We start from the raw sequence: 24,078 nt of genomic DNA on the forward strand, positions 1-24,078 counted from the left end.
TTGTCAATTCTGGCCCTCTAGATGACAGTGGTTAATAAAAATAAATCATTAAAAAAAGCTAGGGTGAAAAATATAGTCAAATTATATATTAAAATGTTGGCCTGCTCCTATTAAAGTTTCCATTTGAAGCATGAAAATCTCAGGGCACTGAATATAGGTTTGTGTTCAAAAATGTATACCTGGATATTGAGGAAATGTAAGATAGCCTTAGAAGGAATTTTTTAGAATTACTTTACTATTGGAATGTTGGTTTCAGACTGTTTTAATTAACTGAAATAAGGCTGTTGGTGCTTTGCCCATTCTCATTTCCAGCATTGTTTAGACTTTAGCAGATTCCAGTATCAGAGTTAAATATTAGGGAAGGAAACACTGATTCTTCTTTGCTTTGTTTAGAGAATTTGAAATGGTTTAGGATAATTTAATCAAAGAATGTTGCAGGTATTTAAAATACAGCATTATATAAATGCCATTAAGTTTTCTAGGCCAGAACAAATCTTGCACACAATAAACTTTTTTTGTCAAGTCACCATGATAGGGGGGAAATCTTTTAAGTGAGCTGAAATGTTTAATTTGATCTGAACAAAATAACATTTGACTGATTTTTATCTTTAAGGGTTTTAATATGTAAGCTACATTCAAAGTGAAAATCAGTGTTTCAATATAAAAAGACAAAAAGAAATTTCTCAATGTAAAAAATGAAACAGGGCTTTCAAAAATAGGTTTGTGACTGATCAATAAACCTCTACAATGGAAGAAGGCTCAGAGGAGATAGGCAAGGGCCATGTGCTGGTGAAGCTCAGGTAGAATGTAGGGAGTAACTGACCACAGTTGTTGCTAAGAAAGCTGAACTTAACACAAAGGGGACCAGAGGAGGGCCTTTGTTTTATATAAATGACTCTATCAGTTGAGTGGATCCAATGATTGTGTAAACGTTTTTTTCCCTGACTTCATCAAAAGTGTGAATCTCTTCCTGAGTCAGCCAGCCAGCATGGGGGAAGTATATGCGTGGCTTAGCCCAACATAGAGTATAAGAACTGAACAACAAAAAGAGCTTTGTAGAGTGCAATGGGCTTTAGCTGGCTTCAACCCATCTGTTCCTTCCTGGCTATTAGCAACATGCAACACCGTGATGGTGAGCATGTAAAGACCACTAATGAGAATCATGGATGTATTGTGATTCAGCTGTATATTGCAACGGCTATACTCTGCTAAGCATACTCGTAACACGACTTCAGTATATTGCTGTATCACTCTGCTAAATCAAAAATCCTATGTAATATCAAATATCTACAGATGAATAAATTTGGTATTAAACTTTAAACACTCCTCATGTGGAATACCTAAGAGAACCTGCTCGGAGGCTATTGTGCTCTGACAGGCTTCCATAGACTTTCCCAGCCAAAGCCAGTTTTTGACAAGATGAGAGCCTGGGCATTATGCAAAGTGGTTGGATTTTAATAGATTAAAAGGATAAGGAAAGAGCTTCCAGTAGCTGCTAGTGTAAAATTAAAGTCAAATAAATAAAATATCTAATAAATAAATAAAACAACAGGTTGACTTCTGCTCTTAGGAGATTTTAGTCGGTTGGAGAGAAGTTAGGCAAAATTCCCCCCATTAAAGCCCCACTGAAGCTCTGTTTCAATTTCAGTGGACGATGGACAAAATCTATATATAATACCACTCAGTATGAAGTATAGGTAATTAATTTCTTCTTTTTTTTCTTTTTTGGGAAGCTTCTTCCTCTGCTTCAGTTAAACTTGGAGAAGGTGGCAATACTTTGCTGAATTCACGTATGGAAATGGCACTGAAAGGTGTACAGAAGTCACTCCCACCTGTAGAAAACAAAACTATTGAGCAAACTCAATACAGCTGCTTTAAACCCAAAGTGAGAAGTGTCTTTTACATAGCTAATAAATACAATCAAAGAAACATAGCATACTTGTTCCAACATAGAAAACCACCCGGATCATTGCTTAGCTAGTACATATGGGAGGACAGCAGTAAGATGGGAGTGTTGGGAGATTCAGGCACCAAGTAACAAAAGAAAGACAAGCACTGTAAGGACAAGGGGTGCTGAACCCCACATCAGACAGAAGTGTCTTTTTGATACTCGCCTCAGAGCCAACACCACTAGATTAGCTGGTTACTGCAAGGCTTTCACACAGGTCTTTTCCACAGATCCAAGAACTGAATGCAATAGGTAATAGAAGGAAATAACTGAAGACTAGAATAAAGGGAGGATGAAGTTCAACTTAAACATTTCTTTTTCAGATTTGTGCACATGTACTGAAGACTTCACACTCTTAGAGTGTTTGTTCAGTCTACATCACTACACCTTGGCAATGTTTCAGGGGTTTTGCTATACATTCATCTTTTCTTCCCTCTTTTCTATGTGATATTCTTCTTGTCCCATGTCTCTTATGGCCTGTGTGATGGGAAAGTATTTGAAGAAATGATACAACAAAACCAGTTTTAAACTGCCTTGGGTTTGGATAGCCCCGGCTAGAATGAGTAAGAAGTTTATGCTTCAGTTGCTTTCTATTTACAGGGGAGCATTGACAAAGAAAAACAGTAATCTGTAAATAACTGCAACTGAGAGATGAGTTTCCCTAGTGCTTTTAACTTTGTCCTTCTATTTTTACTCCATACCTTGTAGTTCTGGAGAAATTTTTATGGAAGTGTTTTGTGATTCTATTTATATCTTTGTAACTAAATTGTATTTTCTCCAATATATCATTTATCCAGATTGAACGAGTGTCTAAATGAACCATATTCCTAACTCTGATGTGCCAAAGAGCATTGACTGTTGGCTGGATAGTGTCCAATATTTGAACATTTGGTCTTTTACATTACTGAAAATTTCTATTGAAAAATGATTGGCACAAACTTGTTTAAACAAAATTATGTCACAATACTTTCAAAAGAAAATGCTTATAACTGTTTGCTTTCCAAGGAAATATTCCATTTCTACATCTTCAACATTGCCTAAATTTTCATGTCCTTTTTCTTTTCTTTCCTTTCCTTTGTTCTTGTTTCTCTTTACCATCTCTCTGTCCTCTGTATCTCATACCTGTTCCTTCATACATCCCCTCTTTAATATCAAACTTAAAATATGTCAGCTTTATCCCTACGCTGCCCTGAAAACAGATCACTTTTCCTTAAGACACTGTACATAAATCTACCTAGAAAAAGCCTTACTGGTAGTCCCGTCAAGTAATTTTACAGTTACACCTGCTCTGTTCACAGTAATCCATGCTAATATATTCTATTTGCCTTCCTGTGCTTGCAAAGATATTTATCTTTTTCACTCTCTTCACTCACATGGGCAATTATTGCATAGCCACAGATGACTTTTTGCTTTTCTGGTATGGATTCAGTTTTACTTCTTCCTGTTCCTCTTGCTCATTTCTTCTCTCTGTGTCATAAGCTCTATCAAAAGAATTGCTTCTCTGCCTTGTCGCTTCTCACACTAGAAAAGGTGAGTGACAGAGAGATAGAAGCCTCTCTGCTTGTCCTTTATTGGCCTTTTACTGTCTAAGACTGAGGGCTAGAGTTTAAAGCAGTGATGTATGATAGAGGAATGAGGTTAGAATGGTATTTCTATTTATCATCTCTTTAATTTTTTTTGTCATGTGAAACATAAAATGATTCATACTTATTTGGCAAAATACACTTCCAGCTGGCACTGCTTAATATGAATTGTTCCATGCAGTGACAGCATCACGTTCTTGATGGGAAAGCTTTATGATCTGCTCACTATCACAATTTGATATCAGAAGTAAGACCTCATGCCATACATAGGGGATGGAGATAGAGAGGCATGCTTTTAAGTGAGAGCTAGAGAAAGACAAAGTCAGAATGTACTGCAGATGAAAGACTGTCAAAAAAAGCATGATTCATGACAGACCAAAAGCAGGTTTTTGGTTTGGTTTGGTCTGGTTTGGTTTGGTTTTTCACTGCCAGAAAGTTAATGGCAGGAAAAGGGAACGCAGAGAGGTTTTGGCCTTTTAGGCCACCACAGGCACCAACATGCAAATTTCTGTAGGAAAAGAGCCAGATGATTCTAGTTCCTCTCCTTCATTCTGTGTGTTCCTATCTCTCTGTTTGCAGGACTGTCTCAGAGTGCTTTACAGTTACAGGCAAGAACAACTTGCCAAAAGTCATCTTGTTTTTAGTAAAACAACTGCAGATATTTACTCCCTGCTTTGATTTATGTGTATATGACACTTTGGTAATATAAGCAGACACAACTCCATGTAAGCATTAGTATTAGAAAAAAGCAATAGTATTATTGGATAAGGAACAATCTTTCATAAATTATCACAACTGAGAAGCCACCATTGTACAAGAAAACTATTGCATCACATTGGGTTTTTGTTTAAGAAAGCAATTTAATGTAATTATTGTCAATATTTGTCAATTATTTTTCTTAGAATATTTGTATATTCTTGAAAGATTTCCTCAGCTTGCTAATTCAACAGCACAGAAATCTCTATAAATTTCTTTCTCCATTATTTTTGAGGAATATGAAAACTGTGAGTTCAATTCTAGATTTTTTTCTATCATCTGTAGAGTTTAGACAAAATGTTTGTATGGTTCGTATTTATTTCTTATTTTGTAGTGCAGTTACAGATCATGCACAAGTGTGAGAATCTAGACAGTACTGAGCTAGACTGATATTTAGGGCTTGCTCTGAAGTGATAAGCTCTTTTTGCAGAATTGCTTTTTAAGTCACCTTCTAATATTTCCCTGCTCAGGAAACTTCACTGTTTTCTGGGTGAGCAGACCTCTACAGATATCTCATCCAGATATTTATGAATTCATCTTCATAGAAGAGCTGCAAGAAAAGGCAACTAAGTCTGAAAGCTATGTGAACACCTGGATCATGCCAGGTATTTTACATTCTTGTCTTCTGTGTTATATACAGTCAGCATTCTAGGCTTATTTTTAATTAAACATTAATATTAATACTTTCCATTTTGCAACCAAAAGAAATATCAGAAAACTATGTAAAACATTCTAAACTTTTCATTCAAATGTCTTTATATGGGTAAGTTTAATGGAAAGGCTACCATTAGCCTTTGGCAAACCAAAATCTTTGGTTGCAGAGCCAAGCTAAACTTGGCATTTGAAGCCAAAACATAAACTGAGCCACTAGAGCTGACTGCACATATATGAAAAGGAAAATAAGTAATACTCATATACGGAATTTCTGTGGCAAAATATTTTATGTCCTGCCTATTCTCAATTTTTTTCATAGGTTCCTAGTACTTTACTATAACATTGTTAGCCAGAACTATGAAAACAAAAATTTGAAATGTGTAAACAATGTGCCATATTTAAGGTACAGTATAGCAAAAATATTGCACTGTGACATTATATAGTTCCCTGAAATATCCATGTTACCAGTCAGTTACATCAAACAGGGATCTGTGATATCGAATATATCCTGGTATATGTTATTGGTTCCCCATTGCTTTTCCATATGTCACTGCTCCATTTCTCATCCTCTTCTCTGCAACACACACTTTGTCCAATGTTTTTTGTGTATATAAGTACACACACACACAGAAGTCAGAAAGGCTAGTCCGATATACTGAGGCACTGGGAACTGAGATGCTGGGGGGTGGTTGGGGCAGAGCAGGAAATATGGCTGGAAGGAGATGGCTGTGGCAAGGTCAAGGACAGGAGCAGGGAGAGAACTTTCTTGGGTTTGCCCCTTGCTTTTTCCTACCATACTTCAGCCTGCACTTCCTTGCAGCATTGTCCCATGCCCAACATTACCAGCAGCAACACCCCATTGGAGAAGCTCTGTATTTACTGCAACATCTTTGTATCACGATATGCCATTTGAAGAACTATTGCTGTAGGGGTGTTTTGTGGTTGGAAATAACATGAGTTTCGACATGAGAAAGCCAGCAACAAGGGCATTAAAAGGAAGTCGGAAGTGATAATGTAACATTAGAATCTTATAAAAAAATGCCTCAACCCACTTTTCCTTAAATAAGTCTGTCATCATTTTAGTTTCTAATATTTTGTGGTTAACCAAAGCTAGAAAAATAATGGTCTGCTCCTACCTACTGATGTTGATTGCAAACATCCTCATGAACTTCAGTGGGATCTGGAAGTAGTCTTTCATGCCTTGTACCTAGTAGTTAAAGACGGAGACAGTTGGCTTTCCTTGGTATATGGTTTCTGGCACTAGCTCTGGTTAGTGTTTCATTTTGTTTTGGTTTGAGTTTGGTTTTTTTCCCTCCCCGAATATATAAACCTCAGCTCTGAGTTTTCCGTCTCAATGTCCAAAGTATTTGCAAGTACCATGCTAGGGAGTGACTGGTAGCAAAGATTTCCACCTCCCATAAAAGTTTAGCTTCCCCCTGAATGGGGATCCTAACAATCAATGACCTTTTACAAGAAAGCAACTAAATTTAAGAGGCTTGTGACTTTTGTCACACTGGGAAAAATAGATAGTAGCAGCATCAAGATAAATAATGTAGTAATTCAAGGAAGTAAGTAGAGAGAATTCTGTTTTATCAAGGGATATCTTTAATTATCTTTAAACATCAAAAATATGAAAAAATACTCAATGGTTATTACTACATGGAAAGTATAGAGGGACCACATTTTTCTTTCTAGAAGGGATTTTAAAAAATTTTTAAAGGAAAAATGTTATTTCTGTGTCTTGAGGGCCATATGTAAAATTATACTTTAACCCATAAATGAATCAATTTATTATGAAAATTATTTATGTAAACAAAAATAGAATTAAAATTTTTACTGTAGACTTTCTGTAGTCCTTGTTTGTCATAGCAGTTGTATTTTTCCCCTATGTGTGTAAAAAAACTTACCCTCAACCAGACAACTTCTTTTTCCCTTAATGTTATTCTGTACTAACTTGTTGCTTTGTAACAAGGAAGACTTAGCAAATCTAATTTTAGTTTTGTGTTCACATTGTAATTGTGAATTTGTCTTAATATATTAAAAAAAGAACTCATCAGCACCAATTCATATACAGTGCCTATAGCTAAATAAATGTTTGAAGATCATGAAAATACAAGGATTAATAGCTGTACTTTTATAAAATAAATTGATACATTAAATTCTCAATATGTAGCTGAACACAAAACAGATGACTTCATCTCATTCAAAGTCTCCAGCAGGCAGCAATCTCTGTTAAAATCAGTTACATACCTAACACAGTTGACCTTCTATTCAATGGTTACAGAGTTTAAGTCAAAGACACAGTATACCTTACCCCTAATGTGTTGATCTGTCTTCATTTTACACTTAATCAGGAGTAAATGCTTTAGAAAGCTTGTCTAGCTGGATGGAGAAAATGGAAATTGTCAAGGATTGGGTACCATTTTTACAATCTGAAGCCATGCTTTCAACCGCCCTATGTTCTTTCCAAATTTAATAAAATCATGACGTTATGTTTCAAAAGAAGTAGAACATAAAAGAATAAAGAAAAATACTGATGAAAAAGAAGAATAAACAAAAATTATTAAATTAGATTTACTCCCATCTCTTACTTCCAAAATAACTACTTACCAATAGCAGAACACAATGTATTTTGTATATTGTAACAGTACAGGAAAGAGTTTAGTGAGTCTTGATGATTGACCGTTTCCTCTTTTACAATTACTTACATCTTCTTGTCAGAAATAACATGCCTTGATGCCTGCAATGTTTCCATTTATATGTATGTTGTTAACTGTAACTCTTAATATCATTGAAGTTTCCTGCTGTAATAGAATTTTTGAATTGAGAGAAATCAGGTCATGGGAGAAATTTACATCCTTAAAGATCTATTCAAGATTATTCTGTATATATATGTGTATATATATACTCTGTATACATAGCCTATTTATGCAAATAGAACATTTTTGTCATGGGAAAAATGTTTGGAATGCACTTTGCTTCACAAAGAAATTATTACTACAATTCATCAATCTCTTTTTACTCTTGGAAACTGAATGTCTTTCGAGTTACATGTTCCAGAAGTTCATAATCCAAACAAAAGCAGAGTCACCATGAAAGGGGACATTCCAAACCTTTGCAATCAAAGCAAGCTTATTAAAAGGAAAAAAAGAGAAAGAAAAAGAAATAAAAAAGAAGAAAGTATTCAAGTGTTTCCAAAAGTAAAAGGACAAAAGTTACTTGAATGTAAGAGCACAGTAAAACAAGTGTTGGAAATAGGCAGGAATATGGCCATGTACATACAGGAGAAAGATTGTTGGCCTATTAGCTTCATGTAATATTTCTACAAATTGAGAAACTCCCCAAAAGAATTAAAAGTCTCCTTTAAAGATTGCAGTTTAGGAAAGCATTCTCGTAGACACATGGAATTAAATGTTGTTCTAAAAAGCAAATCTGTATTTTTGTTGTTGTTTTTTCATATTAGAATGTATTTAAAAATAAACTTGAACTTGTGATTCACTTGGGACCAATGCATTCCTTCTTTCAGATGAGTAACAAGGGGAAGTTTCAATAATTTCTGCAGAATTAACGCATAACTTCCATTTTCTTACAGGCAGATTGTTTCTTCCGTAGAATTTAACAGGAAGTTTCTACTACTCATATGCAATATTCATGCATAACTTTCCTGTATTTTTCTAGATTTACAGCTATGTGATGGAAACCACTGGACTCAAAAGTCATGAGGGCTTCCCCGCTTGGAGCCCAGATTGTGAAGAGAGCCCATAGAGCATCTCACCTTCAGCTGTGAAATCCAGGAGCCTACTCATAGAGATACACTGACTGTATTGGCTTGACATAGTCACATAGGCATAGAGAGAGGCTTTATGTACCCTATTTTGCTGTTCTTCTGTGTCATCGGGCTGTTCTCATTCCTACTCTGGCAGATGATGAGAAGTGAGATCTAATGGAAAATCTAACGGTCTCTTAGCTCACTCTTTCTTATGATAAACATAACCTTGATTATCCAAGTTCTACTTGGATACAGAGCAAAACAAAAAGCAGGAACATCAACAACCTAAAAATGTCAAGACAATGAAATATCTCTAATGACTTTCATTGGAAGCACCTGCTTACCATGAAAGGCAGCATGGGTGAAAGCATAAGTTGGTTGGAAAATAAAATAAGTGAGAGACAAAGGTTTACCAGAATTGGAAGTCAATATCTAAGAGCCATGGAGGAAGAGCTCAAGAAGGCGCGGCAGTGGACAGGAAGCTTTTGGGGTTTTGCTTTTATAATAAGTGAGAAAATGTTAGTCATAATACTACACTTGAGAGCTAAAGATACTGATTCACTTAAGTATTTTTTTTCTTCTGTGAAGAAAATATAAGATCCAAGTAATAATAAAGTGTGTTCCCAGAAAAGGGTTCCTTAGATATCTTCCTCCCTTCAGGTATTTTCTTCAGGAACAGAAAACTAAAATAAATGTAAAAGAGGAGAAGTAATTAACTGTTAAAAATAATGTTTTGTTAAGAAAGGATCTGAACTGAAACAATCTAACCAACTTATTTCAGTTGTGGAAGTTGGAAATTCTGAGCTGCAAGTATGAAGGCTGACCTCTCTTGCCATTCCTCAAATTTATTGAAAAGCCTCTTTTAGCATTCTTCAGAAACAATATTCTAGGAATTATAACTGTACAGTATCCAGCCCTCTTCCTGTTCTTTTTACTGTAGTATTTAATGGCAAGTAGCCAGCATCATTAACTAATTTGCTGTAGTATTTCCATGTTCAGTGACCTCCTGTTTCAAATAACTTTCAAAATAAATAGTTACTCATTCAAAGAAAGTTCCATGCTAAGAAAATATTTAACTAAGTCTTTGCTTTATGAAGTGTATATATGAGAGCTATTCATTTTAAGATGTGCATCAATATAGCAAAATGATAATGAGCAAGCACTGAATAAAGTCTTGAAGATAAAATCCTTCACAGCAAACTTTCATTAATAGTTCTATGTTTATCTTCTGTTCTAACTTCCTTTAAGCTGCAAGGTTTTTCTATGGATTACAAGACAAGGCAACAAATAGTGCAGGAGTGCAATGAGTGCTTTTTGGAATTAGAGTAAATTAATTATCTGTTAAGCTGCTAATAGGTTTGGAAAATCCAGTGTTCTTTGTGTCTCAGTTTAAAAAAGCTCAAACAGAACACAGCATAGCAGATTTGAAAGACCATATAAGGTCTCAGAAACTGGTCTTAGCTGGAAATTCAAGCCCCTGACATACTTTGTATTCTACTGTTTATTTATTGACAGTTTTCCAACAATGAATGACTTGCAAAAAATGGTTTGCCATCTGAACTTTCTTCAGATATCCAACACACAAAGAGAAAAAAACTGTAGTGGGGGTATTTTTCAGTCTTTTTCTTTGCAGTGTTTACCAACCTTGAAACAGTCATGGGAACAGGGTAAATGGAACAAGTGGAAGAAGAGTGAGAAGAGAGAGCAGGGGATGGAGGACAGTAAGTCTGGAAGTGTTGCCACTCGCAGACCTGTGGAGCCTACTCATTGGTGTTCATAGACTGGGAGAAAGGTTTACCCAACCACATCTGCAGGCTTTTATGCTAAACTAAAAGTCATTGCTTGCTTACTGTTCTACAATATGAGAATTTAGGGAAAAACAATTCTCTGATCATTTATAGTTTAACACTACCTCCAGTAAAACCCAAAGAATGGGTTTTTCTGGAAAGAAAGATCTTTCATCAAAATACCAGATGTCATGTCACCTAAATTATTTTCAAACAGTTCTGAAAACCCACAGACTTATTAACTTAATAACTTTAAATCTAGAGTAGATAATGTATTTATGAAAGAGGTTTATTTCTACTCTTGAGAGGAAACAAAAATAAACAAAATCTGGATGGAAATTCCCATATTTTATCTTAATGTCTCATATTCTCTGGTTTATTTATTTGGACCTGTGGAACAAGGTAAGAGGGGACGGGATCAGGTCTGTGATACACAGTTCTAGTAACTTATTAGTTTGTTTTGTCTTGCCTGTCCAAGTAGATCTTGGTTGAAGGTACCATGACAGTTGGTCTCTAGAGAAAAACATTCTGATAAAGTTTCATGAAACTGGTAAAACAGAGATTACTCAAGGCATTCTAAGGTCAACTAGAAAAGTGCCAAATAGATTTGCAACCACCTATTGAAAAATGTGTTAACCAACTGATGTAAACTTAAAGATACAGAATGTTTCTTTCCTTCTCATATTCATTCTCCTGGTGTGATCAGACGCAATGATTTATATAACTGGTCTGTAGGATATGTATATCTTTTATTATTTATTTTTCTGTCTTTATTTTTTCCCTTTATGTTTAAATGCCTCAAGTTGAATTAATGGAGGTTTCCTCAGTTTCTCATAGATCAGAGAAAGACTAATTTCTTTTTTTTTTTTTTTTTAGTTTTTCCTTCAGTGAAGAAAATAATTCCTCATTGTCATAGGTTACCCCATTTCTGAAAGATAATTGATAGTGTATCTGGCCCTTTGAGACTTCAAACTTTAAATGTATTCCCCAAATTCCTTTGAAATCAAATGTGAAATACATAACCCCTAATATGCATTGCTCAATGTTAACTAACTTTAATATACAAGTAGCTCATCAAGATTTTAATTCAGTCTCCAAAAGCTTACTAGCTAACTGCACTATTCACCCAGGTTTATTTGTTTTCTCTGGTTTCAGTATTAGAAAACTCTCATTGGGTTCAATGACATTAGAGATAAACACTTTATACTGTCCTTTCCTGTTTTACCTTTGTATGATACTAAAAACATGAGGACTGCAAATAGGCAGAATTGGGTACCAAATGCTTGTATTTACCAACAGCACACAGACATGGAAAAGACAACTGTGTATCTTTGCTCTAATTGTTTCTAGAACATAGAAAAGAGTAAACATTACTGGAGGGCCTGCAAACTACTTCAAGTAGCTAACTTTTATAATCAGTTAGAGAATGCATGTATATGGTTTTTTTAGTGTTTTGTACTAAATTACCACGCTTTTTTAATCCAGATTACTGTGTCTTCACAGATAAGTGATGCACAGAGGACTTCTTCAGTTTGATTTATGTATCTTTCCCAGACTTTTATATGCCTTATCTCTGTCATGGTTAGTCCTGTCCTTGGCACTGCTCCTTCCTGTCAGGACTTGAAGGAGGAAGGGAGAAGGATGGAAGTCTTGCTGCATTATCTTCTGAAATGCTATTGCTGGAGAAGCTTCCTCTCTGGATAAATGACAGCTAAGATCTTTACATGGCACTCCAGGCTTTAACCAGGCTTTTAAATTGTGCTCTGCTCTGATGATGAATTCACTATATGCCTTATGAAGCATGTGATAAGTCATTTACATCAGCTGTCTTTCTAATGCCCTATCAAAGTCTTTAATTTTTTTCTTTAAAACCAAGGTTACTGCATTTGCAAAAATTAGGAATTATACCGGTATATAACTGAATAGGAAATTCATTCCCTCCCTCTACCTCCCTGCTCCTGTTCTTTTCTCTCTCTCCCTGCTTCCCTCTTCCTTTTTCTCCCTCTCTGTTTGTATATATGAGATATGAGGAGTCACAAACAGTATGTCAGAGAAATTAATGACAGTATTTCTTAATCTGGCTGGTAAGTGGCTTACTAGAAAAGGGACTGCAGTTAAAATAATATATTCTCCATATAGGGACTTCAGTAGTGTCACAGACTTAATTGTTGGCAGTTTGTGAAATAAACCCTTATCTATATGTAGGTGCTGGTGATCAGTCATATCCATTTATTTGACCAAACTCAGATGTGTTTCAGTCAATGAATTGCTAAGTTTTCACGTGTGTGCTTGCTCTCCAAAATTCAGAATACACACCTTGACTCTTTGATAGACTATAGAAGTTCTCCTGGAATGAATCTTTTTCTTCAGTTATGTGACAGACAGAATTATGTTTTCATGAAAATATCTATCATCATAAAAAATACATTCTAAACTGGTAAATACTCTTCATTATCAGAGTTATCTTCTTGAAGCTTTTCTGTCAATAAGCTTTACTGTTAGGAAATTAAAGAACAAAAAGAAAGGAGACATAAACAACAATCAAATGACTGTTAACAAATGTTATTTTGCAATATCTGCCCAGCATTGTTTCAGTACCACATTTAGAAATTGTCACATCTGTACCCATTGCTACATCAGAAATTCTCACAGATAAAAACCTAGCGATGTGTTCTTTACAAAAATATTACGTGATCAAGGGACAAAACTCCCTCAGTTGGACTCTATTCTAGGACAATAAATAGTTATTTTCAGGACAGAATAGTGATTATGTTGCCCGAAAGTCAATTTGTCCTTACTTCTTTCATATATAGACTGCAGAACTTCCTTATTCAAATTGGAAGTGATCTCATCTTTTTATTGGAACCTAGTTAAGCAAAAATCCTTTAAAAGCATTTAAGAATTAACTTAAAATGTGGAAAAAATACTGACAGACAATTCTTTTCTATTTATCTATATTGTTATATGATGTTTAAACTTAATTGCCTATGGCGTTTCTGGTATCTCTAAATAAACAACTGAGAATGGAGATATGGGCCATATAAACATTAGGGAAAGTTATTTGGCATGAAAAGACACTTTCATTTAAGCTGTAAAGAATATATCTCATTTGACCTTCCTTGAGTCTCTAGTGGTTAGTTCTGAGTCACTGGGAGAATGTGGCTTGGAATTTAATTTGACTGACAAGTGGCCTCCCACTAAGGGAACATTGAAAAGTGTTCAGGAAGCAACATCCCATATAAGCAAGTTGGTTTTGTGGTTTTGTTTGTGACAATCAGGATAACCAAGAGACAGAGCAGGTTAGAGGGTTGCACAAGTACTCCAAACATCATCTTAGGGCCCCAAAAGATCCTCTGCCTGCTTCTAAAGAGCATTCAGACATTGGTATCTTGTTGGACCCATAAGGTACGATGACAGTAGGAGGGGATTGAGAAGGCTAAGTTCAGTTTGAAGGTTTCCAAACATGGTAGTTTCTCTGTATATGTCACCTCCTCCTGGGGTCCTGCTGATGCACAGTGTAACTGCCAGCAGGTGTAAAAGAGCACGTTGTGCAAATGAACAGTGGTGTCTACAGTGACGTGGATTTGGCACTGAGGAAGCAGGTATTTTTCTGCAGAAATGAGTGTGCATTTGTCACTATGGAAAGAGACCTTATGCCCATGTGGCCAACATGATTGTGGTGGACTTCATTTTGGCAAAACAGTTTTAATGAAGTATCCACCTCCACTTGTTCCTCCACAGGAAGCCTTTATGAAACTTGTTGAAGCATGCTACCATGTCCCAGGACAGTTTTCTATGAAAGTGTGAGTTTGTAACAGAAATAAATTCCTCTGGTGCAAGAAAGATTTGATAATGTCTATATTTACCAATGGATTTGGGGTGCATTTTCTTGTAACTTGAGATTTGATAGAGCAAGCAGCAATCTTGGAGGACTGGAATACATTTGAGAAGAGCAAATAGAGAAGAGACTCTTTTTTTTTTTGTATGCATTTATGTAGGTAGGTTGGTTTGTCTGTTCTTGTAGCCTTGCTATATAATTTTTCAGTGCTTTTAAGGGGAAAAAAAGTCATGACATTAAGGAGTTATGGAATTCTCTATGCTTTGTTTGGCAGGCTTTCATATAGCAACTTGAACCCACCTAACTTCAGTCTATCTTTAACATAAATCATCCAAATGGCTTCAGAAAGACATAAGCCATTGAAAATACACAAAGTGCTCTTTTCCCACAAAACTTCAAGTATAACAGCTGTTCTCTGTTTTTTTAACTCTTCTGAGAATGCAATGATTTGACAAGTTGCAATATGGATTGTATTTAATTAGTTCATATTCTGTTTTTTACCAATTATTTCAATAACTATAGAAAATATTTGAATTTACACTTTGCACTTTGCATTTTCTTTCCCACTCAACTGCATAAAGAAAAATAATGACCTGTGATATCATTGTCCAAGAGTATTTCATAAGAAACTGAAAAATATGTTCTGTCCACCATAGTTTTGAATTTATCTAAAGGGATATTCATATTTAGCAAGAATTTATATCTAGATTGCCCAGAGAAAACAGAAATTAGGGACACTATTTTCTATACCTATTCGCATAAAAGTAGTTTATGTAATTAGGGGCATTATCAAACATCTGAAACACAGAAGGAGTCAGAGCTGATATTTAATTCACCTGATTTCTTTGTGGTTTTTTTCTAGCTAGTTCTTCCTGAATAAATGCAGGAAAAGATTGACTTTGGTTTAAAGGTGGGTCACTCATCTGTCTTTCTTCCAAAAGGATCATCACATAATTCCTAACATGAAATGCCAAACATTTACAGTTAGACTATAGAAGACATTTACAGTGTCAGTCACAGCAGCTAAAATTGCTTCTGTAACTGTTTCCTATGCTAAGTATAGGGAAGGCTACATATGCTACAGCCAAGGTAAGCACATGTCTAGGATATGGTAGACATTCAATTTTAATGGGACCTGTTTTGGCAAAAGTAGTTGTTTGCTTTTAAAAGGAGGTCGGCTTTCTGTAGCTCCACCATGGTTAGTTGTCTGGGTTTACCACAGGCTTACTTAGAATAGGTCCTGTATGGCATTGGTGCGTAGCATAGTGTAAGATGTATTCCAGCTGTGGGCTCACTTTCAGACGCAAATGAGATACAAAAAGAAGTAAGTAAAAGTAACAAATATGAATATATAGAGAGCCACTTTATTGCAGCAATTAAAGCTTATGTTATTTCTAACACCAAAGTACAATAAGCAATTGTGTTCTGCCTTCTCAAAGAGATTAAACTGCAATTCAGTAACCTGTGTTTACACAGCTAATGTAAACTATTGGAGTACATTAACACTTCTTATGTATTTATAAATTGCTAAATACCCATCTAGGATTGTGTTCCCAAATTATTTTTTTTAAGTCATTGGAGAATAGATTAATTTGACTTAGCATTACATTTCTAATCCAGTGGTTTTGCTGTGGCAATGGAAGATCCAGAAGGCAATTAGTACTTATGAGTACTGCTACTACCATTTGATCTTTCCCTGAGAAACAGTGTTGGGAAGATTTGAATAAGTAGTCCTTACAGACATCCTCAAGATGACACTTCTGAAAGTCAAACTCGGGGATTAAATTTTAGTTGTGAATCGGCTCAACAGACCTCTCTAAACTGGGAATAAGATTATTTACCATTCACATTTAATACTTAAACAGGAACAAATCTTCTGGAGTTCGTGCCAGCTCTTGAAATAGGACCGGGAAAGTGGCCAGAGCAGTTGTTTGTTGCTGGTTGTGCCTCTCCCCATGAGCAGCTCTCACCGGAGTTTCTGGTTCAGTGTCTTGTTTTTCCCAAACCTTGCAACTATTACACGCTGATGCTGTAGCAAGAGCAATGCTGACAACAACAGGTCTACATGTATGTCCCAATCGTGCATTAAGAGTGCTGTGTAAAACAAACAAGTGCAATGTGGGGCAAGTGCTAGAAAACCTGCCTGGGAAAGGTATGTGGGCCTATAGAGTTTCTGGTGCTCTGGAGGCTGCTTCAGGCAGATGCAGCATGGAAGTACCTCATGGAGTGTGGGTCTGGAGCCTGTGTTTACACAGGTGTTTTCTTACTGAAGGCAGACTTCATGACCAGCCTAACAGGAAAGTGCAACTTAAACAAGCCTGTACTTAAGCTCAAAGAAAAACTAGAAAAAAAAAAAAATCAAGGGAGGTTTTAATTTATTCATGTTTAAAATTATTATTATTATTACTATTGTTGTTGTTGTTATTGTTATTACATTTACTTACACCCTTAAACAATCTCCTGAAAGTAAAGATAAAAGTACACATCTTCTGCGGTTTGTATAATCATATGTATATACAATCATCTCTCAAGTACATGTTTTTATATAAATGTGTGTGTATATATGTATGTATATACACAGACAGAGCGTCTTGATATATATTACTGTCTATCAAGAAGTATATTGCTATTTGTTTATTGGATTACTAATATAATATTATTACATATCTCAATTATAGTCAAAACATTTTAAGTACCTTGAAGATACATATAAACACCGTCACGACAATAAGTACAGTTTATAAAAGGAAAGGAGAAAGGTGGGGGAAACAGGTGTAATGGGACGTTCAGGGAAAGGTGTATTCATTAGGTTTGTTTTGCAATTGTTGAATATGAATGAGGATATGTATTTATAATATATATACATTGTTCTTTTTTAGAAACTGTATATTATGTTTATTTGGTTTTCAATACTTAACACCATTGTTTTTAAAATTGGCTAGGATATACTGATAGCATAGTCCTGAAATCAAGTAATCAAATCTTGGTACTGAAATACCAAATGGGTGCCTAACTTTGTCATTCTTAGCATGAGTATAATGCTTATTAATTAGTCTTCCCTGATTCAGTGTAAAATTTCATCACATGTCCTCTAGCCTTCAAATTGAAGCTTAGAAGTCTGACAAGAAGGGTCATTAAAATCTAATTGATTGAATGGAACTTTGAGACCTTCCAGATGAGGGTAAGGTGCTTGCATAGCTTTGGGAATATGGTTTGCCTACAACATTGTTTTCAACTTCATGTGTGCTTTAAACATCACAAATTAAGATAACATTCCTTGTGTAGGGAACAGGTCTCTTCAAGCAAGACTCTGGTCCCACAAAAATTCATGTGCTTGATTTTATGTAACTGCAAGTAGTTCTGATTTCAGCAGAACAACACAGAGGCTTAGATTTATGTGGTCTCCTTTATAAGGTCAAGCACAAAGTAAATAAAGAACAGAACATAAAGAATGTGCAGACTTAGGAGGAGGAAAGAAGTTTATTAACTTGCACAAGGCCAAAATTTTATCCTGAAGCCCTCTTCTTGAAACAGTATGCATCATAAACTGCCTGGGAGAGGGATGGTTTCCTCATTGCCATTTATAAAAGGTATAGTCCCTTGGGAATTTCAGGCATTTCTATAATATTTTTATCTTTTACTTACCATTTTCTCCTTTCTAGATTAGTAATAAATAGAATAAAAATTTTGTATAGTATTACTGAGTGGTACAATCTGTGTTGGACTCAGTAGACCCCAATACAGAAAAACTAATCTGATTTCAGTACACAGGAGAGTACATTTAGGATTAGAAGTGTTCACAGCATGTCTACTAAAATTGGTGCTCTAACAATGTATTTCTTGAAAGAAGATCTGCAAACAAACTGAAATTTGCAGTCTAGCAAGATTACTTTTAATCTACAGTCCTGCTGTAGACTGTCGGTGTCTCATCTTCATGGCTGGGTGACATGTGATGCAAAAGGAAGGAGCAGACTTTACTGGAAATCCAATATAGTTTGGACACATACCTTAGTAGTATAGATGAGTATCAAGTTCAGAAATACTGATTAATAAATAACAAAACACTTCTTTATTCTTTCAATGGAAAAGTTATCAATACCACTCACTGAGATACTGAGAAATGAAGTTTAAAAATTAAAATTGAAAGAATAGGATTTTCCATCATCAATAAAGTACCAAAAATTAATTGATTACTTTGCATATATTGTCTCATTTACGCAAAGTTCTATACATGTATTGACTTTCACCAAGTCAGTAGTACTGCTAATATCAGTGCTAAGCAGCTTCATTAATCTTTCCACAATGAAACCACAATTTGGAATGTCAAGCCATTCACACACTAAGTTCATTTTCCTTACCATAAATGACAAATATTCACTAACATCACCAACAAAGTGAAAGAAAAACATTTGCAATATAAGAAGTTAAAAATCTAGGTTTCTTGACAAATTCATTTCCCTTTGAGACAATCTGGTACATTTTAGTTATTATCATTCAGGAGAACTGTTTTTATTTCTTTTTAGCACAATCTTGAATCACTGTATATCAGTAAAAACTAGGACTCCCCACCCCACTTTCAGAGACACCAATAATTCTTGCAATATGTTGTTGGTTTCTTTTTTTCTCCATCTTTAGTTTTATTGTAAAAGTAAATGGATTTTTTTAAATTTTTTTTTAAGTCAGAAAATCTTATTTTCAACCACTCCCACACTGTTTTTTATTATTATCTGTCTCATGTAGCCTTAGGTACCTATTTCTGTATTCATATTTAACATCATAATAGATCTTATCTAACCATTTTCTTAAGGAACTTTTATGTGGCTGGAATGTTCAAAAATACTTCTGAAACTCTTATTTAATGCCCCTAGGGAATCAGTGTCTCTCTCTTTGGGGCACTTTTGAACATACCACCTGTGGATGCCATTTCCTGGTGTTTTGCTGTGTGCACTGTGCAGGTGAACACTTACATATCTTTTATGCTGAGAGTCAACTTTTAAAATGTCTTCCACTGCAATTTCTTCATTAATAGTCTCCTGGGATCTGATCCAGCTATGTTACTAAACATGAGCCAAGCTTTACATTGACTTCAGCAAGACTACCCCATGCTTAAAGTTATTCGTGAATTAACATGCTTTCCAAGATTGGAAATTTGATTGTGGTGATTTCATTAGATTAGACACTTGGTAGAGTTGTAGGAGCAAATGAAATTTGCTAATAAAATATTTTAAGTAGAACTTCTAAATGGTGAGTGAAAATAACAACATTAGGCCCAATTTTTCTCCTTTGGACAACGTAACAGAGTATACACTCTGGATTCAGAATTTCTGTACTATTTGTTCCATATCAGTTATATTGAGAATAAAGCAATAAATGACAGCGTGTGATATGGAATGAAAAAGGCTTTAGCACATTTCCTAATATTAGGAAATACAACTACAATTCTAAATATTGAATTTAAATCAACTCCAGACAGTTAAAGTAATATCAGAGGTAATAAATGTAATAAGTCAATGTCTGCTAAAGTCAGCAAGACTGTAGTCTTAGAATCATAGAGCTTAAAAATATTCATACTTTAGTCTTTCTTATTACATTCTGCATAGTACTGTGCTTTACTACATGACAGCTGTATTAAATGTTAATGGAACTTATTCCAAAAAGAGTTCAGCACTGTGCTGCTGCTTCATTAAAGCTTACTCAAACCAATTTTAATGCAGTATAAAGGTTTTCAGGATGATATTCCATCTGACAGAGAAGACAGAAAAGTAAGAAGAAGAGAGAAGGACTACAACGTGACATTTAAAAAGAGTAAAAAGCTGTATAGCGAAACTGATACCCAGAAGCACTGTGGGGAAAAAAAGTAGAGGAGGAGACTTGCACTGGAGAGTATGCAACAGGGAGACACAAATTTGTAAAGGCTTGGCTTTTAAAAAGTATCTCTAAAATATCAGAAATCAAAAGAAAAAGTGGTTAACAATGAAGGTTTTTTAAGTGTTCACCTAGTGCCATACTACTGGAAAATGCATTTAACAAATTCTGTAAATCTTCCACATTTTTAGACCCATGTTACTACTAACTTCACAAAATGGATCTACAGCCAGTACAAATCAAAGAAGAATCAAGTTTGGGGTTTTTTTAGTTTCAAATCACTTGTAAAGAATTTTGTGGATCCACTATTCACCTATAGCAGCGTTATAGTATCCAAATGTAAAAAGTGCAAATATTTCAGTGCTTTGGGCAGGTTTGCACTTTTTTTCTAACCCGGGCACTTTTAATAATTTCTGAGCAATGAAAGTAGTTCATTGAGATGCTTTGAGTCAGTTGATATTAAAGTAGTGTATCTGTATCTACACCTATTCGTTTTTCATATTTCAAAAATTATTGTTACATGTTCAAAAAGTACAGTTATAGAACACAATATTGCACCATAAACAAAGTCCATGTTTGCAAAACAATGGATAACCTTGGATATCTTAATATTTTCTATTCTATTTGTGGTAATATCCATCAATTTATCTTTTTATTTGCTACTTATTTATTATCCATAGCATCCTGACACTGTTCAAACAGACAAACCTTAAAACTGATGAAGTTTTCATTCATCAAAGATGGCACTATTTATGTCACATAACACCTCATTTTCAATTGGCTTTTGTTCAATTTTTCAACTCTGTGTCAAAGCCAAACCCTAACAGCGAAAGAAGAAAATGGAAACAATCTTGTCCTTAGACTTAAAGATTAAATATCATTTTACTGCTAGACATGATGAAGTAAGTTGCATTGCAGTTTTATGTCCTAGTGAATTATTAAACATGGTCTTGGCTCAATGCCACCTCAGTTTTCCACAGCAGACAGGGAAACTTTTTTTGTTGTGTATGTGTTTTTCAGGAGATGGAAGGACCTTGGCATCCTAAATGCAGTGAAGAATATTCATCCCTCAAGAGAGCATGGACATTTTACCAGTGTAGTAAAATACAGCAAGCAGCATCATGCATTCTCGCCCAGCTTTAAGAAATAACATCAGAGTTGCACCAAATTTGAAGTAGAGAAGAAAGTATGGTGGCCTCTACAATGTCCCATATCTTTAAGACAGGGAACTGAACAGCTTTGTGCTGCTGACAGCTAACAAGAAACTATCCCTTTGATTTCAAGTTTGCAAATTCAGTGTGATGTTACTTGTAAATGAAATAATATTCAAAAAGATGCCTCTTCAAATGTCTCATTGACTTGTTCTTCCAAGATACACATGTATATTAAGAGGTTTAACACATCCACTCTAAACACGGACAGTGCTATTTTTATTGGATATCGCTGGGGTAGACAGAGAATATTAGAGAGGCTCTTCAGTGACCAGCATTGCTGATGAAGTATCCTGGTTAAATGTAGAAGTTAATATGCTATGAAGGTGTATCAATATTAGTGTACCTGTAGTACTTGGGGGACTCAATTCCATGTTGTTCTCATTGAGGTGACATTGTCTAAATACAGTCCAGTGAGAAAATGGCTTTCTTAGCCTACTGAAAACATCCTGTACAAGATCAAACTTTGCTAACCGGAGGCATCTTGGTATATTTCAAATTATCCTTATACTCATTCTAATCCAGCCTCCCATTACACTCTTCACTTTCAAAAACAACCAAGTTAGGCCTCGCCTCTATAGAGCCAGATTCCTGCCCTTCTAGAACCATGTGCATTTATTTCATATGGGTTTTTTTTATATGGATATAAAATGCTGAAATAGTGTGGGTTCACAAGAGGATACAGAAACAGGTTTTTGCACTGGTTTTGGTTCACCTGGAATTTCACTAGGTTTGCCTTAAATGCAGGGTTCAAAGAAAATTTCAGTGATGTCTTCCAAATTTGGCTTGGGTGAGATCCAAAACCGTAAATCCTTCATCCTTTGTACATACGTATTAGAGTACTCTCTTGTGCTCCGTAAGGCAGTAGACTCAGAACTCAGCCCAGGTCTTTTGAAAGTTTGTTAGAAGCAAGGCCAAAATTTGGAACTGTAATTAAAACAGAATTGAGGCAGATTTAGCCATAGTTTGCATTCAGTTGTGAATGATTTGCAGAATCCTAGGAGGTGGTATCAGGCCTTACTGTTACTTTACTTACCAGCCATCAGCAGGAGGTGTGAAAGAGGAAGTCACGTTGGTCTGATTCTCTTTGGCAGCTGTAAATCCATTTTCTCCCAGGCACCTATACAATGTTCTTAGTGAACTTTGTTTAGAGGAAGGGTTAGTCTTACACAGAAAGACATAAACTCCCTTGCATCTGCTTTTGAATTAAATAAGGGATATCAGAACATGAGTTAAGATAAAATCCTGGAAATAAAGAATACATTTTAATGACTTTCCTTCCTTATTCCCTATCCTTCTGATTTGTTGTTACAGTAATACAATCCAGTATTTCTGAATATGTAAACATATACTTTTGATTGTAGGCCACATCTTTGACTGTCTCGGAATTAACATTTTCATCGCTCATGTACTATGAGTTGTCTTTTTCTGTCTGTGGTTATTAGAGACAATGAAAGAAAGATACTCTGTGCTGTAGTACTTGTCCTTTAGTGCTAGATTCTGCCACTTATTACTGAATTACTCTAATGAATAGGTGGTTTTTTTGGACTAGGGCCTTCCACTGACATAAATTACATACCATTCAGATGAAGAGTATAATTTCATGTACAATATTCTTATTCAGCAAATACCCATTTTCCTCATTTTAATACCAGCACCAGGCAAGCATGCACATAATTTTTCTACTGTATTTAATTTTAATTCTCATATATCCACTTGAAGTCAAAAGGTATCTAGTCATTTTTTCCAGAACACTGATCCACATGCATGTTATCCATCTTAGCATGTTTGAGCTTTCCATCATGAGAAAGCTCCATGGCGACTCAATGTATGGAAACAGATGTGAGGTCACACAAAGCCTATGGAGTGAAACCTGAAGACAATGGAAAAAACTCTTTCAAGTCAATACACTCTGGCAATTTGCTCAGCTTCACAAATAAAAAAAGCTCTAAAGCCATTTAATGCAAAAGTTCAGTACAGTTCAATGATCACTAAAAGATTCAGTCAACCTTTTTTGGTGTGAAAAGATGGCGTTTCAGAGTACACGCTTCTTTCTTAGCTTCCCTTCTTCTTCCTCCCTCAGAGATCCTCTATTTCAAATTCATTTTAAGAATCTTCTTAGAATGGCTTGTTTAGGAAAACTGAAATGTTGGCTACAGAAAGTTGTCTCCACCTAAAAAGAAATGAGTAAAAGTTTCAGAAGCAGTTAAGTCTTACAGACTATCGAAGAGATAACAGACCTCAAATCACATAAGCCACTTTTCTAAAGAAGCTGCATGTTCTTTCATCATACAGGTACTTTGAAGGTCTCGTTGCAAGATCTTTTACTATTCAAAACATTCAGAAATGTAAAATGAGGTTCAATCTTACCACTCATTAAGTCTGTGAGTCATCTTTCAGAACCTAGTTTATATCCTATGTGGTAGATACTTTGCAACTGGCCAACAAAACTCACTCCCACCTGCAGCACTGTTTAATTTCCTAAAATTGAATTTTTTACACAAAGGTAATCTGAGTTTAAATTTACATTTTAGCTTTATTTGCATTCTTGCACTTATGTGTTAAATTGCCTGTACAGAAAAGATCAACATTTGCCTATCTGTAGTTTCAACATAAATATCAGCTATTTTATCTTTTTTTTCTGTGCTGCTTTGATACATGCTGAGG

The sequence above is a fragment of the Buteo buteo genome, chromosome 8, assembly GCF_964188355.1.
Source record: "Buteo buteo chromosome 8, bButBut1.hap1.1, whole genome shotgun sequence".
Lineage (NCBI taxonomy): Eukaryota > Metazoa > Chordata > Aves > Accipitriformes > Accipitridae > Buteo > Buteo buteo.